This window comes from Marmota monax, unplaced genomic scaffold (genome assembly GCF_021218885.2).
Source record: "Marmota monax isolate L192 unplaced genomic scaffold, Marmota_monax_Labrador192_F-V1.1 WCK01_AAM20220418_F8-fsc00016, whole genome shotgun sequence".
Taxonomy (NCBI): Eukaryota; Metazoa; Chordata; class Mammalia; order Rodentia; family Sciuridae; genus Marmota; species Marmota monax.
The window spans coordinates 13,097,843-13,113,193 of NW_026695209.1; the positions used below are offsets into that span (position 1 = coordinate 13,097,843).

Here is a 15,351-nt window from a genome sequence, read left to right on the forward strand (position 1 = left end):
TTATTCTAACATTATTTCCTCCCTGTTTCATAGGTAACAAAACTAAGGTACCAATATGTTAGTAACTGGTACAAATTTAAGCAACTAACAAGAGGTAGAGCCAATATCTGGAACATACATAGTCTTATGCTAGAAATTCTGCTTCTAGTTAATATATTATAGAGTTTTCCATGTACCAAGCTAGACTCTAAGACTGTAGGGTATAGGAGAAAGTACAGATTCTGTAGTTAGACAAATTTGTTTTGGATTCAAGCCCTGCTACTTTTTTAGCTTATGCAAATTACTTAAACCATTGAATCTTAATTTTCTTAGCTGTGAAATGAAAATAGTAATATTAAACTCATGAAATACCCGAGAAGCCAAAAATTGAATATCATAAATCCTCTAGGATGTAAGGGTGTCTTTTTAAAAAATTTGATTTCATGGTCCTTAAGGCATAATTTCCCTACATTTATTGGTTGTTTGTGTTTGCAGTGAAGGAATGGAATAGCTTTGTGTGTCCAGGAAGCCTCTACACCATTTTCCTCTAAGGATCAATCTCTCATTAGACACGGTTATATTTTTATGATGCATTAGAAGTCTCTGAAGAAGCTTATTCTTTCAGAGTCCTTTTTACCTTTCAAGGTTTGTGTTTTGTCTTTGAAGACTAGGAGGACTAGGGTGACCTGAGACTGGACTTCCATGTTAAATGTTACAGGTGTCTGCTAACAGACTTCAATCAGTGACATTGTTCAACATTAATCATTTTTGAGGCTGCTTTTCCAGCTTCTTTAGTCTTTCCTCTTCTGGGACAGCTGGACATGGCAGGCTTCTCTTCAGCATCTTCTCACAGAGTAGCTGGCAATATAATTAATTAGGATGTGTTTCTGAAGACTGTCTGGCAGCTTCAGAAGCAGAATCAAGGGTGCTGTCTTCTTGACAAATAGCAAAGCTGGTACAGAAGAATCAAAACAGAATAAAATCCTTCAAGAATAAAATCTGGACACCTTAACTTGGATTTCTAGATTACAGCTGTCTGGTCTCCATCTACATTTTCAGTCTTATCTTCCTGCTGCTCTTGCCTGATAGGTTTCATATGCTATGAAATGAATGAATCAGATCAGTGAATGATCTGATATTCCTAAAAGCTGTCTCCTGCTTCCTTGCCTCTGTATCTTTCTGTCTGTGTGACAACCTCTTCCTGGTGTATTATTCTTGCTTGAGAGCAATTCCTCCACCCCTTAAGTTCACATCAAATATTTTGTCCTTCAGAAAGCCTTCCTGGGCCATGCCAGACAGAAGTCATCTCTCTTTCCTTTGAACTTCTAGATCATGTAAGCACATTATTCTTTCATTATGCACATATCAACCATATATTGTCATCTACTATGTGCCAAGTCACAGTATTAGATACTAGGGATAGAAAACAAAAAAGTCTATTCACTACTTCTGTCTTTACAGAGTTTCCATACTCTACCATGTGCTAGAATTAATTAGGCATTTATTCATTTCCTAAGAGTAATTTATCTTTGTGTCCTCCAAGGTCCTAAGAATATAAAGAAATAAATATCTGAGTAGCATTTGCTGCCTAGATGAATGAAGTTCTAAAAACCAGTGGACTTGGTTTCCATAAATCTAGAAAAACATTTTTTTCTCATTGTCATTTTTTTTTTTTTTTTAGCCAAAGCTTTACTCATTCTGATTAACTCAATTACCTATCAAGTTAGTTATTGTGAGTATGAATGCTTGTGAATCTGTGGGTGTCCATTTAGGTAAACACAATAGTTATAGTTTTTGAAAAAAATTTAGGTAGTTTTGCCTACTTTAAGTGCATAACTAAATGACTAAATGAGTTTTATCTGTAGAAGGTCAAGCCTATCCACCAAAGGCTCAGAATTTCAAATAGGAATGTTCAGCTTTTGTGACAGGAAAGCCTCAGTGGATTTGGCGAGAAGGTTCAAGAACATGTTGGAGTTAAATTGGTTTGGTAAACTTAATGAGACCACTTACACCCAGGGATTTGAGACACTAGAGTGAAAGAAGTTGAATGAGTGCAAATTATTATTTTATATTCTATACATATATTCTATAATAATAACAAGTGAAAAATATCCAGTTTCATTTTAGCAGAGCTGGTATTTTTTCTGTAGTAATTGCAGAGTTATTATTTGGGTTATTTAACTTTCACTCTATAGAAGAAATAGAAGGCAGACAGTGTAGAGGGAAAAGATGTGCTTCTGAAATGAGTATTACTATTAATGACAGGTAGTCAGAGGTGACATTTTTGTGATTTTAAAGGGTAAAAGTGTGACTAGATTTTTTTAAAAGTGTGCCAATATGCAGATATGGTGGAGCTGGGCCTACACTCCACATTTCATAGGCAATGAATCTAATCCACAAAGACATTTGTTTCTCCTTGACTTCAGAAATTTAAGGAATAGTAGATTTCAGTACCTCTGATCCCATTATCAAATAAGAGTTTTGAAGTGGCCTGAAATTGACTTGTCTTCCAGAAAGTCCTTATTTACCCAGGCATGACTCTGCTAAACCCACTACAGTTGGAACTCTGATTTTGATGGATTCAGCCCAGCTCTGTCATGACCTGCATGTGAGTTTGGGCAAACCCCTCATCCTCATTAACCCACTAGTTCCAATTCTACAGAGTGATTTCAGTCCCCATTCACTACCTTTCCTCTGAGTGACGTATTTCATATGAAAAACACCCATTTCTAAAATCAAGGTTGGGAAGATTAAATGAAGTAGTGTCAGGACCCAACAACATTTATCCCTAAATCAAAGAATCCAGAAACCTGTGCTAAGATGTAACGTTTTATTCAGTTAAGTTTCCATAAACAAATTGAATCAGACAGGGAGATGTATTGTTCATGAAGGGCTCTTCATAGAAGTCAACAGAAAAATGAGACTCACACAGATGTTTAATGTGCAGTTTAGTGGTTTGTAAGGTCTGAGGGATCAGGGAGTGGGGGAAATATGTGATTGTGGAATTGATGTGAAACAAGAGAGGTAAAAGATCAAATTTTATGAGACTGTACTCCACAAGAGAAGCCTGAAAGGAAAAACTAAAGAAGTAGTTCTTTTCTAATGTCTGAGATGAGTGGTTTTGAGGGGGGATTTCAGAAGCATCTTAAAGAAAGTAGTAGTGAAGGTAACCAAAAATAATATTTGAAGCCAAGTGTTTAGAATCCATTTACAAGAGTGATTGAAGGATTCTTAGGATGCTCTGCATATTAAAAGTCTGAAACATCTTTACAAAAAGAGAAAAAAAAGGAAAATGAACCGCTGGCCTGGTGGGGAGCAAAGGTAAGTAAGACAAGTGTGTGTTGAGGAAGATGAGATCTTCCTTTAGTATAATATTATAATAGCAACATATTTTTCAATACCTGGGAGAAATTTTCAGGTTCAAGAGAAATAACATTATTTTTATAGTATTAAGAAACAGAAGCAAACTGGATATGAAAAGGGAAGCAAATATCCACTCAGCTCTTTAAATTAATTCTCAAATATTTTGAAATCTGTTTTATAAAAATGGCGATATGTTTACAATGTGACACTAACAAAAGCTCTTTCAGAAAGAGGCAAAGTCAAGGTTCTGAAAGAACAAAATATAGACTTAAGTAAAGAAGAATTCAAATAAAGTATTGATAGAAAATGATAATAGTGAGAGAGACAGAGCCATATAGCAAAAATCAAAGAAAAATGAGGAATTTATATACAGCAATTTCGAGGTAAGAAAAGAAACAAGGTTCCACTTAAGTGTGTCTAAGAAGAGGATGATGGAGCCTTGTTGGACTGTCAGATGAACTCATCAAAATGGTGTCAAAGGGAAAGTATGGCAAATGGAAAAAAAAGTTACACAACTATTTCAGTGGGAGGGACGGGATTCATGCCAATGCTAACCAAGAAATAAAGTAACAAAAGATTTTACAATTAATCTTTTAGTTTAAATGAGAGGCAGTGGCTACCAATTATTGACATGGGGAGGTGCTCTTGGGATGCATAGCCCACTGCTAAGCAGTGTAAAATTTAAACACTGCCCAAGCAAACCAGTGGTGTGTGAAAAAGAGGCAATAAAATCAGGATAATCTGTCCCTGCATCTCTACTACTTTCTCTCTCTGTCCTGTCCCTTTGGTAATCTATCCCAGTATCCATGACTCTCATCTTTCCCTCCAGTCAACATGACCCATTGTTACCAGACGAGTGTTTTCTAATCTAACTGAATAATGCTGCCTAATATCCATGTGATAATGTCACTGCTGCCCTTACAAACCTTTGAGTGTCTCCCCAAGACTTACATGATCAAATACAAACCTGTTCACCTAATCTTCTAACACATCCCTAAGTGTCTTTCACATACTGTTTGCTACAGACAAACTGAGTACCATCCTTTCACTGAAATGATATTATTTCCCATCTTCGTATTTAAACTTTACTTGTTTACATTGGAGTAATGGTGAGAGATGGAAGGAAATGATGTTTCAGCAGATAAATTTGTACAACTTGTGAAAAGGAAGTTACAGTGAATGATAATCTGGGCTGGGCCTTTTGAAAGTAAAGATAGGAAAATGTGATACAAAAGTTCCAAAAGATCTCTGCACCTACCATACTCAGTGCCAAAATTAATTAATTGGAACTGAGATTCCAAAAATAATTTTGAGTCTTAGATAAACAAGAACAAATTATTAATCATGAATAACTTATGTGACAAATCTTAATATAGTCAGTATAATGTTTGATGTAAGAACTAGCATTTACAAATCAAAATTTGAAAAATAAAGAGATTCTCCAGTAACTTTCTCATTCATTCTTCCATTTATTCACTCATTTAACAGATTTATGCCAAGTATCTCCTGAATCTTTGAACTTGGGACTTAGGAGTATATATGCTTATATTGAGGTGGGGCATGTGGATAATCTACTATTCTTCTTGTATGATGGTAGTTGTTGTGCTCCTTTTAAAAGAAATAGGTATTTAAAAAAGAACAAATTAATCACAATCCTTGGTGCAAAAATTCACTGGGATGCCAAATGCATTATTTATATATCAAATAAACCTGAAAAAAATCTGGCCAGACCTGCAAACATCTTTTACATTGAGAAAGGAGCTTATAGAAGAAACACTTAAATATGATGATATTGTAATAGTATAAGTTGTCAGGTTTATGGAAATTCTTTAGTTTGAGTTTGAAGAAAGTAAATTATAAATGTGTATAAAATGCTTAAATGTCCTTTCTAATAAAATCTTTAGTAATAAAAATAAAGATAAAATGTAATTATAAATGTCAAGTACTATTCTAGAATTCCTGAATAAATAGAGATATTATTAAATTAGATTTTGGAGGCATAGTAACAATCTAATTATTTGTGTTGATGTTTGGTATTTACCAACTACACAAATTTTATGTATTGGTGAGAAAAATTGACCTGCGAAGTAGTTCTAAGACTGTTATAGAAATCAAGGATATCTCTCCCCTATGTATTATCATTTTTCTCTTTTTATATTTTTCACCATGGACTTGTTTTACTCAAGGGGCATTCAAATCAAGGAGAAAGCTGAATTGGTACTACCATAATAAAACATTTCTGAAGTTGCCATACATTGTTTATCACTCAAATTATTCCTCATGATAATGAAATATTACCCATGATATTTAATTATAAGTACATTTTGGCTTCCACAAGAAAGTTGAAATTTGTTTTGCTGTGTTCTCAACTGAAAAGAGGAGGACAAGGAGAGTCATTCTGAATGGTGCCCACTTATGCTCACTGGCCATGGGAGACTGAAAGCTCCTTCTTGCTCAGAGCTAAACTTTCTTGCATGTTCAACAAAATAAAGCAAATCAAATCAGCCACGCTGGACATCAACTTTTGGCAGGAGAGAGGCCTGAATGTTAGAACATTTCCTTTAATGAGCCTTGGCAAACATTTCAAGTGGTGTTACCTTTTCTTTTGCAGCAGAGAAGTAAGTTTATAATTCAAATATTTCTATGTAAGGAGAAGACAAAGGCTGTGGCATGGTATGTTGGAAGCTGTTATAAGTCAAAGAAACACAAGTCAGAGCCAGAAGAGTCAGCTGTGAGCTCAACCCTGTCACTTTGTAGGATCTCCTTGGGTCAGGTTGCTTACTCTCCATCACTTCTGCCTCACTTTTCAAATGGGTGAGGGCTATCAATGATTCGTAAAGTTCTTTTTATCTTCAAGAATTTAAAATATGAGGGCACACTGAAGAAGATAAATTCTATGTGTTAAAAATATTAGTGCATTAAGGTTTCTTTCTGCTTGTTCAGAGCAGTTCTTTTCTTACTCTTCAGATGTCCCTGTGTTGACCTTATTTCTAGGTTTGTTTATTTTTTTCTTTCATAAGCTATTTAGTTTAAGGGTTCTTTCTTTCTTTCTTTCTTTTTTTGCCCCCTACACATTCTGTGTCCAGGCTACTTCCTTTCTTCTTTATGTTCATGGACTCATCACAAGGTGAAATTAGGCAATGTTAGAGACAAGACTAGCAACTATGCATATGAGTTTACTTCATTTGGGCTATGGCCAGGACATCATGGCCATGAAAATCTCTTTATGTACCAAATGTCTACATTTTCATTCATAGGAACTAAGAAAACCCCTGAAGTAAAAAGAGAGCTACTTTTAAAAATCCTTTAAAATAAGATTTCAGAAGACTGAATTTTCCTTTGAAGAATGAACTGGTGACATTGTAAGTATGGTTATAGAAGGGGACAGAAAAGAAGGACTATTCAGGGTAAGAAGTCCTGGCTGAAGTGAGAAATCCTCTTCCACCACCATCATCTATCAGCTATGTACACATGTGTGTACACACTCCGGTGCACAGTGCTCCCTTGAGTAATTCATTACTGAGCTTCTGTTCTTATCATGTGTGTGCATATATCAATATAAAGACAATCATTGCCTTCACTGACTTAACATTTGACTATATTTCAGTTGGTTTTAAGTAACTATCTTTATGTCATGATTCAGTGAGGTGATTTCATTTTTCCCATTTTAATGATAGAAATATGAAGCTCAAAGAGGTTCAATAGTCTATGCAATATAAGAGTATGTAGAATTCAAGCTAAGATTATATAAGAATCCAAAATTTTCTGCCAGATTTTGGCTTTGTAACTCTTGAGACTAGGATAGTAAGTTAACCTTACTTTTCCCATCTGTAAAAATGGAGTCAAGTTTCTAATTTGCCGTATAAATTAAAATCATGCATATGAAAAATCCAGGTTCAAGGTATGAGATTTTAGCTCAGACTTTAGCTTACATTAACTTTATGAATTAGGCAAAATATTATTACCATTGTACAGGTGGAAAAATTGATTCACATGAAGATTAAATGAATTAGTTGAGGTTCCACCGTTGGTGATGGAAGAACTGGTACTACACAGAAATCTCCTAAATCTTAGCCCAGATTTTTCCTCTCACTAAGTTGTCCTTAAATTTTGCATCAGATATGGAATAATGCATATGGAAGTACAGATAAACCATTTTTGGTGGGAACTCCATGAGAACTGGAGCCAAATAAGCCCAGCCTTCATTTGTAGCCTGACCATTACTATACACACAACTGTTAAGTGACTTGATTTCTCTGAATTTTAGTTTCTTATTTGCTAAATGACTAAAATGAAGATTTCTTGTGGTCTTCTTATAAGGTGAAGTCTTTAACTGCATCTGACACATCTACTGGAACTCAACGAAAAAGAGCTAATATTTTCACGGGCAATTATTGCTATTTACTTATAATTTATAACTATGTATTTATAATCATTTATTTTTCATTCAACAGACATTAGCATAATGCCTATGATATATCAGGTATTTCCTTGAACTGTGAAGTCACAGAGATAATTAAGAAATGTACTTGCCATTAGGGTGTCACCATTTGCAATTCTCATCAATTCTGTATCACGCGAGATAATACTGCCTTTAATATACACTCCTGGTTTTCACTAGTATTTAAAATTATTTCATAGAGTTTGTCGAATGTTCTCCCTGGTGATAAGAATGCCAGAAGTATTTCATTCAAATGTATAGGGAGGGCAGAGGGAGACTATAGTATAGGGGGTACTATAGTAACTCCAAGCCTATCGGTCTCTGGTGGCATCAGGCTGGGGTGTGGGTCCTAAGCTCAGCATTGTGCTTTTCTGGCCTCCAAAATTATCACTGTATTAATGGTGTCTTACATATATTTAAACTCCTGGCATATATTTTATCATAGTCATATCACATATGCATTTCATGATATTTTATTTGAGAGTCAGAATAGAACTCTCAAGCATAACTACCTTTTTCAGAGGACAGTGAAAAATGAAGGCAAGAAATTCATGTTCCCTCTCTTTCCTGGATAGTTGTAAAGCAAATGGTTGAAGTCACTCTAAAATCTCTTATGAATATTCAGTGTGAGATCTTTATGTATCTCATGGTTTCCAGCTATTAAATAAAACCACACTGATGAGTAATTGCTTTAGAAATTTGCCCTTATTGCACTTACCTCAGGTCCAACCCATACTGAAGCTTACATGTCACTTATAGAAAGGACTTTAAACCAAGACACAGGAAGCATTAAAATCGAGAACTCATTTATTCATTCACTCAATAATTGATTTTAGAATATTTACTTTGTGCCAGATAAGGATAAAATGTTGGGTGGAAACATACATTGTGGACTTCATAGTCTAATGGGAAACAAAAATAATCAAACTTTGAAATGGTAACTGCTATGATTGCTACACAGTTCTAGAAAGGTCTATAATAAAAAGATTTGACTTAGGAGTCAGTAAACAATTTCAGGGGTGGTGGTGACTGAGCTCAAATCTAATTAAAGTCTTGAAGTTAAGTAGCCCAACATAGAAAGAAGGAGAGAAGGCTCAGAGTGGCTTCCAGAGAAAGGTATGTGGTACAAAGTAGATGGAGAAAGGAGTCAGGTTACACAGGAGTTTATGGGCTATACCAAGTTTTATTGTTTAGCCTCTAAAACAGTGGAGAGCTATGCAAAAAAGTGTTTCTGGTCAACAGCTTGTTTCTTGTTTGTTTGTTGAGGGTCTGAGGTGATGTAATTGTGTTTTGGAAAAAAAAAAAACTTCTCTGCATACAAAGAAGAGAATAGTTTGAATGGGGAATAGGTGAAAGATGTTGGCAATAACCGTGGTGGAAGGAAGACAGAGATTAATGAAAAGCTCTCAGCCTGTGGGAGCTATGTCCCCAACATATACATTTCTTCAAATGAAAGAAATGTCAGCTTTAAAAGTCATGTTTTGTGATGCCAAAAAAAAAAAAATTCTCATTCACTTTAGGACATATGGTCACAGATGACAGCAGAGAAGTGATACAATGACATGCCTGCACATTCCAAATCTGTTCTTTAATTTTTAAACCTCAGAAGCTCATATCCACCACACTGTTTTAATGGAATCATTACCAATGGATAAGGAAATGTCATCCATTTGCCTCCCCTGATTCCACTTGGACATAGGCCATTGTTTCTACAAAGAGTGGCTTGGAGCCATGTGAGGTTTCAAGGGAAATTGGCCTTTCAGAGGGGCATATGAAGAGATAATGCATATTGCCACCGTAAAATCTCTAATGAATATTAAGGGTGGCTTTCATTTGTGGTGATTGAAATGAACTCATAAATTCTCTCTCTAGGATGCGGGAATTTTTTCCTCCCTGTGGAGAGATTTAATGGATTTGCGGCATTCTGAATGATTTGGCAAGAAATCAGAGGTACCTGCGCAGTCACCCGCAAAGGGCACTTAGTTTCTTGCATGTGATAGTCAACCACCACAAAATATTTTCTGTAAGAACCCAGAATGATTGATGCAACCCACCGTAAGTCATGACAAGGTGTCAACTGAAAAACTGAAAAAGAAGTGGTTGAAGACACCACAGCTTTAAAAACAAATTTGACTTTTAGAGAAGGGTTATTTCCTTTTAGAGAAAAAAAAGTTAGACCTGCCACCTGCAAAATTTTAGATCAGTTGTTTGTGGCAAGGGCCATCATATTTTGAGGCCACTGAGAAAGCATACTGCTCTCTGTATGGAGTAGATTAAACTGTTCCCACACGGTGATAAATATATCACAAAAAGCCATAACAGGAATACAGTTGTTGTAGCAGTTAATGGTACAACTTCCAGTTAAGACAACATTCTTAGGGTTTCTTTGCCCAGTTCCCATTTCGTGTGTGCTATTTTTTTTTGATAAGTTAATTTTTCACATTTGCAGAATCAATAACTTTCAAAGCTTTATAATGAAGAGGAACATTGAAGGCAAGAATTCTAAGGAGTTATGCTAGCTGCATGGGATTAGGTTAACAGAACAAATTCTGAAAAGTGAAAGAATAATTTATCAAAACAGCAGATAAGAATTTAGACTAAAAACTTTCTGTACAGGAGGAAGGAAATTGAGAAAATAACCCAAAGCAGAGGTTACCCAAAACTCATCTGCATCAAGCAGCAATTGCCACAAATTCATTCGTTTGTTTTACTATGGAATGTGAGAGAGAATCTCTTTTCCAAGAAAGTAACTTTTTAATGATGGACTTGAAGTAAAAAGAATTCTGGGTAATTTTGTGTTGTTGAAGGAGTGTATTCCTTTGTGCAATGAATCTGTGCCCCCGATGCTTTACAATCCGGGTAAGTCACACTAAAAAAGTTAATTCAAATATTTAGCATTTATTTACATGAAAGAATTACTGCTCTGATTTAAGACGCTTGATTTCTTGTCAACACAGATAGGGAAGATTGGTTCAGTGGGGAAATCTTTCGGAGTGTAGACTTGGCTCTCTGTTAGTCTTCTCTTGCATGGGAAAGTTCATCTGTGATGAAACTGAGCTAAAGGAGAGGCCAGATGGCATTAGCCATAATTCATTTTACTATAAAATGATAGTACTAGATGAACACTAAGACCTTTTCCATGGATAAATATCCATGAACCAACTTTCTGAATGGTAATTTTGGATTATGTTAATCCAGCATATGGGGAGAAGGACCTGATTCCCTTGAAGATACTCACAAACTCAATCCCTTATATGAAAAAATGGAGAGCATCTTTCAGTACCCAATTTTTAAAATAATTAGATTGTGTTCTTCTCATACTATTTACATACTTTCTAGAACTCACTGCTGCTCAGATGTAAAAAGTGGTTATATTTTCATTTATGAGTTAGGCATAGAAGTTTATTTTAGTTTACAATTAGAGGCCTTTGTAAACTTTCAGGTTTGAGGGAGAGAAATGACATTGAAAGAAAGAATCATTGAACATACATCTATTAATTCCAAATAAAACAATCTCTGTTTCACAATTTTGCTAGAATGTTTACTTAAAGTTGTATTTCTCACTATGTGGTTCCACAGCTAACCACATTAGAATCACCTACAACACTGATGCTGTTTGTTCCAAACTTACTAACTCAGAATTTCTGGGATGGGCATTTTTTTTCAGAGGTTTTTTAAGTGATATGTTCATTGAAGTTTGAAAATGACCTCTGAATAAAGGAAAACGATTCATTATTCCCGGATTCTTTAGTTTAATTTTCACCTATCCAAGAAATCATTTTGAGACTGTCTTTTTCATAAGTTATTAAATCTGGAAGACACAACAACTCTGTAAAATAAGTAATTAAATTTTTCAGAGACAACAAGGCTCTGAGGATTGAGGAAGTCGCTCAAGGTCAATTCAGTTTCAGATCTGAGCTGGGATTTTAGTCAAGATCTTCTGAATCCCATTCTTGTCAGATTCATCACTTTAGGGACTTCACTCCGAGCGCACAGACAAGGAGCAGCAGAAAGTACTTGGTGGTTCTTGGTAATAAAACCTTGAGATCAGCTGTAATGACGAATGCAGCTGATAAATCCCTAGTGTTAGTTTTGTGCTTTCCAACTGACTTGGTTTAAAAACCCATCAGAGAGTGTTTGGTACTTTTTATAAATTACAGAGTAGAAAAATCCCAAAGGGTATGGCAAACCACCAGGGAACTTATCAGATATCTTTCTGATTTTAAAAAATGTTTTTAAATATAACTAGCTCTTAAGATTATAAAACATCATTCTTTTCTTTTTTTATCTTTATAAATGGAATTTGATTCTCTTAAATAGGTCATTGTTTTAATTATTTTTCCCTCAAGTTTAACATGCAAACTGGATTAAAAAAACATTCACCTGACTCCTTTGTACCACTTCCTTAAATGGCCTGTCAGTCTCTGTTGAGAACTGGCCACTGACTGGGAGTGGACAGCCCTGAGTTTATGAATTGACGAATGCCTCTTTCATTTTCTTTGCTGCCATTTTTGATCTGATCTTTTGACAATTCCCTCCAGTATGGTATTTTAGTGGGTTGTTTTCCTTGGTTCTAGGAGCCATGAAATCCTCTGCCAATAGCACTTCCAGATAACCTAAGACCCCCTAACACAGCATCCCACCCAATCACTGAATAGCAAAAGGCATCCCCCTCTATCAAAGGGTAAAGAAAATGCCAGTTTGCTATTTCTGAAGCCCACTTAGTATAGTAAGAGTTTCCAGTCTTGTTTGGTCATGATCTCTAAATCTTAAGATGTTTGGGTCATGCTATTTTCTCTGAAAGGGATATTGAGTTGTTGGAGGTAGTGTGTGTATTTCTTTGCATGGGATAACACTAACACAGTTCAAATAGAAATATGCAGAATGTTTTATTTGGTTCACCAGGTCAGCCTCCTTCTGTCTCTACCATTATGAAAAAACAATAATTTTTTAAGTGGCATTATGTGATGGTAGCCACATATGATGCAATAGATTTAAAAAATGTTCCTTTAAATGTCAAAATAGATTGTGGGAAATGAAAATCACTGGGGTTAAATGAGAACAAAACTAATGATTTTGAAATATTTATGTTAAAAGGCTTTTTGAAATTGAATACTTAGCTTCTGTAATGTGCTTTTCCTGACAGTCTTGCAACCCTGGAATATCCTTATTCGACACAATTAGTAAATTTGATGGCTGTTTTCATTGTGCATTAATTCAGCTGAGATGAAAGTGGAGAGGAGTCTCCCTTGACAAAAACACAACTGAATTTAAATTGAACCAAAGTAACTGCAGCACAAATGTTATTGCTACTGAGTTTTCAACCAAAGCAACAGCGTGGTTTTGTATCTGGGTAAATTGTTAGAAAGGTAAGATTCTCTTGAATGGTTAAAAAAAAAGGAACTAATTAGAAAGTTAGTGTACATACATATAACTAGAATTGACGTAACTATGGTTTATGACTGAAAATGCCCCATTTTCATCTAATTGGCAAGGAGACACAGTTCATTGGTTTTTCTTCTAGAATTAAACATGTAAACAATTTTCAAATATTTATTAAACTTCTAGAATTTGCAGAGCATTTTTGATATGGTTAGTACTGTTTTACCATAATGTTTAGAAGTTTAAAGCAGCATGGTATAAGGAAACGACAATTAGACTTTGAAGAAAAAATCCTGAGTTTAAATTTAGAATACACAGCATACATAGTCAGCCAACTCTTGATTTCTAGTCATTTATTTTGTGTAGTGAGGAAAATATAACTTTTCTTAAAGACTTAGGATGTTAAAATATCTCAGTTTTTTTTTTTTTTTTTTTTGTGTGTGTGTGTGTGTGTGTGTTTCTATAACAAAATACCTGAGACTGGTTAATTTTCAAAAAGGTTTATTTGAAGACCCAGTTCTGTAGATAGGAAAGTCCAAGAGCATGGTACCAACATCTGCTTGCCTTTTGTTGAGGGCTACATGCTGTTCCACCTCATGGCAGGAAAAGCAAAAGGGCAAGTGGGCAAATGTACAAGAGAGAGAGCACAGGTGGCAGGGGATTTTGCTTTATAACAACTCACCCTCAGTGTACTAATCCAGTTTTGTGAGAGTGAGAACTCAGAAGACAAAGGCATTAATTCATTCATGAGAGCTCCACCCCTGTGACCCACTTCCCAACACTGCCACATGGAGGTATCCAGCTTTAGTGTGAGTTTTCGTGGGGACAGATCACATTCTAGGCATAGGATAAGAGATATTTTTTTGTGATGATACCTAGCTTTCTGTTTGATATTTAGATGTTGGCATTAGGAACCATTGTTTTTTTTTAAAAAGTAAATCCATATTTTAGAAAGCCACACTTTAAAACCACATAGGAAACTATGGATTGAAGTATGAAGAAGTATTTTGCTGAGCTCATTGACTTATCTTGGACCTTTAACACTGTCTCTAATCTTCTCAGCATGGCCCCTAGTGTGAATGTTAGCATTATCCATAGAAGATGAACAATTGAAGTTATTGTGCATATTTCCATACATTTTTGAGGGCTTCTGTGTCTGTCAGATTTTCATTGCTGTGACCAAAATATCTGACATAAACAATTCAGGGGAGGAAAGACTTATTTTGGCATGGCTTTAGGGTTTTCAGTCCAGGGTTCGCTGGCTTAAGACAGAAGTATGGCAGAAGGGCATGGCAGAGGGAAGTTGCTCAGATTGTGGCCACGGGGAGGAGAAACAGGGAGGGGGAGTATAAGGGGCCAGGAATAAGAAATATCCTTCTAGGGTGCACACACAGTGACCTGCAATTTCACCACCTCCCAGTAGTCTCTTCAACTATCAGTGGGTTATTCTGCTAATGAGGTCAGAGCCCTCATAATCCATTCATTTACCCAAAGCCCTAGGTCTGAACATTGCTACAGTGGGGAGTAAGCCTTCAGTGCACCAGCCTATGGGGAACATTCCGGATCCAAACTACAACAGGCATATGATATACACAAACCAAAATGTTCTCTTTCCTTCTCAGCTTTATATGTTCCCTGTGTGTCCCTCTTGTGTTCCTCCTCTTCACCTCTGACCAATTTCAATTATTTCTCCAGTTGTTTGTCCATGCCTTCCAAGCCAGCACACTGTCTTGTAACCTTGTATGAAATACAGATTTTCCTCTCATGTTGATTTTGAATGATCCTGCTCAGCTTTCAATTTCTTCCTTTTACAACTCTTGCAGACTACTCCCTTAGGTATGGGGAACTTTAGTGAACCCATGGAAAGGAATTACAGAGTAGAAAGTGGGAGAGAAAAGAGGCCAGAAGAAGGTGAGGTGGAAAAGGGTAAGCAGGCTTATTTTTTGATTAGAAAATCAAGGTTTATATGTACAGCCAACAGTTGCTTTGGTTTACAACTTTCTCCTTTATTTATTAGTTCGATTTGATTTGGCATAAAGGAGTTGGCAATGTTCATGATGGAGTCAGAGAAGATTGAGTTTAAGTCTTTACTATTTGGTAGCTTTTTTGACTTTAGCTGAGTTAGCTATTTTTTGCCTCAGTTTCCTTTTTGCAAAACAGGAGATAATAACTGATAGAGTTGTTAA

At 35.7% G+C, this 15,351-nt stretch overlaps 1 protein-coding gene across 1 annotated transcript in view; it reads left to right on the plus strand.

The window, feature by feature from the left end:
• Samsn1 (SAM domain, SH3 domain and nuclear localization signals 1) overlaps positions 1-15,351 on the plus strand; it is a 144,390-nt gene that overhangs the window by 55,151 nt on the left and 73,888 nt on the right. The gene's annotated exons all lie outside the window — the stretch shown is intronic.